The sequence below is a fragment of the Nansenia antarctica genome, assembly GCF_963989245.1.
Source record: "Nansenia antarctica genome assembly, chromosome: 7".
In the NCBI taxonomy this organism is placed as follows: Eukaryota; Metazoa; Chordata; class Actinopteri; order Argentiniformes; family Microstomatidae; genus Nansenia; species Nansenia antarctica.
The window spans coordinates 9,074,152-9,076,651 of NC_137677.1; the positions used below are offsets into that span (position 1 = coordinate 9,074,152).

Sequence of the window (2,500 nt, forward strand, 5' to 3'; positions counted from 1 at the left end):
TACCTCCGCAGCCTCCTCTGGTGTCAGTGTGGTGCTGTTCCTCTCTGTCAAACACACTTAACATTCTTTCCAGGAAGCAGAGAAACTCTGGCCCCTGTTTTCCATCACCACACAGTTCCAGGAAGCAGTTCAGTGATTGGTGTTTTGTCTGACAGGTGTTAATAAGGCTGGCGGATCAGGTGGAACACACATACATGATTTATACAACAGGCTGAAGGGGGTCTGTTGTTGATGCTGCCAGGGCCAGGACTGTGACCTTGTGTTGGTGTGTGTGTGTGTGTCTGTGTGCGTGTGTGCGTGTGTGTGTGTGTGTGTGTCTGTGTGTCTGTGTGCCCGTGCCCGTGCCCGTATCTGTGTCTGTGTCTGTGTCTGTGTCTGTGTGCCCGTGCGTGTGTCTGTGTCTGTGTCTGTGTCTGTGTCTGTGTCTGTGTCTGTGTGTGTGTGTGTGTGTGTGTGTGTGTGTGTGTGCCCGTGCATGCGCGTGTGTGTCCATGGGTTTGTGCCTGGAAAGAGAATCCGATAGGACTGCTAATTTGGACCAGGGGCTGGCTGTCCCCAGTTAACCAGCAGTGGTGAAAATGTCAAAGTTATGACACAGTTGAGTTTGGGTTCACAGACTTCACACCAGAGTTTACATTTCAGGGCATGTTTCCCAATCTAGAGGTTGTATGTTACTGAGGTATTAAATAGCTAGCACTATTTGCCTCATACTGTGCTACAGCTCCCAACAATTTTGATACCGTTCCTCATTTCATCCCGTGCATTTACAATGAGCCCGTCCTCCGATTTCCCCTTCCCCCGGCCTCCTCCCCTGCTGTGCTCCAAACCCTGCCTTATTAAGTGTGTCATTACATTTTATTTTCAATAGGAATTCATAAATTGGGGGTCAAGGTCCGCAAAATGATTTTTTAAATCATAATTAATGTGAACATACAATATTTCATTACTGTTTATGAAGATGAAATGATATCAAGTGAAATAGCCTTCAAATGTGGGAGATATTATTATATTTACGTACATATATATTGATATATATATATTGCTCTTAAATAGTAAAACAAGCCTTGGATCCAGTGAGTGATAATTGTGAGGCTGTGCTGCTAAATGCGCCTGTTGGAGATCTTCTGGAAAGTGGCCCAAATGATAGGCCTCTGAAGACCCATGCCTCGCTGAGCACACAACTGTTTTGAGACAGGCATTCTCTCCAGCCACCCCACATACTATTATTCAAGACTAGCGTACTGCACACACTGTCCTTAGGCAACAGGCTGCTCCGAGCCATTAAGGTTTCAGAGCTATAGTTCAAAGCACTGAGGTTTAAAAGACGGTGACTTCCTGCCATTTTGAACGTGTGATACCGCGGGCATCTAGGACCAACTCTCTCTTATAAAAGAGACTCACTGAGATGAACGTAGGGTAGAGAGAATGGAGAAAACATAACTCATGCAGCACTGTTGATGTGTTGTCGTTGTGCTGGAGTGACAGTTTGTCAGTTGCTGTCACGAACAGTCAGGTTCACCTCGGTTCTTCTCGGTGTCTGTGTCAGGTGTGTTTCTACGATGTTCTTATTTCAGCAGGCGGTAAATAAAATATATTATTGTTATATAATCGCCTACCTTTCCATACTGGATACTAGATTCACAGATAGAAACGTATGTGCCTATAATAGGATTTAAATCCTGTCAGATGTTTGCATTCGATTTTGTTTTATTGGAATCCTATAGGATGGTGCGATCAATAAAGCGTTCATTTCATCCCTAACATCCTCACGTTCCTGTATGTCTCATTATGGTATCCACTCATTGATACGTTATTAACAAACCCAGGTGTTACCACGACGACCGCTATGCATGGCGAAGGGGCATGGGAGAGATAGACCTCCAGTCTCTGTATGTACGCTGCCTTGAAAGTATTCAGACCGCTTGTTGTTGTGTTATCGACTCAATTTAAAATTGATTAAATTAAAAGAATGTGCCATCAATACCCCACGCACAATACCCCAGAATGACAAAGCGAAAACACTTTTTTTTGTTTTTCTTTTGTTCAGTAAATGTATTCAAATTGAAATACATAAATACCTCATGTACATTACTGTAAGTATTCAGTCTCTTTGCTATGACACTCTTAAACATGAAAAAGTGTAAGGGTCTGAATACTTTCTAAAGGTACTGTATGTGTGTTTTAACGCTGGCGGTGGCCTCGCTGGGCGCCGTACCATACTCCTTTTTCTGTTTCCCCTCCCAGACAGTCGTTATTTGATGTTACCGTTATTTGTTTTGACATTTGCTGCTGGGGGGTAAAACACTTCCCAGCCTGCACACTGCTGTCTTCTATCAGCACGCCCCCCCCCCGCCCCCCCCCCCCCCCCCCCGCCCGCCCCCCGTCTTTCACGCCCCCCGTGAACACGTTCACTCTTTCACTGCTCACCATCGTGCAGAGGCTGGCCTCGGTCTCAACATTCCCACACAGCAGGGGTGTGTGTGTGTGTGTGTGTGTCTCT

At 45.4% G+C, this 2,500-nt stretch overlaps 1 protein-coding gene across 1 annotated transcript in view; it reads left to right on the top strand.

Moving 5' to 3' along the window:
* Positions 1–2,500, top strand: part of ano8b (anoctamin 8b) — a gene marked incomplete at both ends in the record, with an annotated part of 37,598 nt that overhangs the window by 13,527 nt on the left and 21,571 nt on the right. The window lies entirely within an intron of this gene.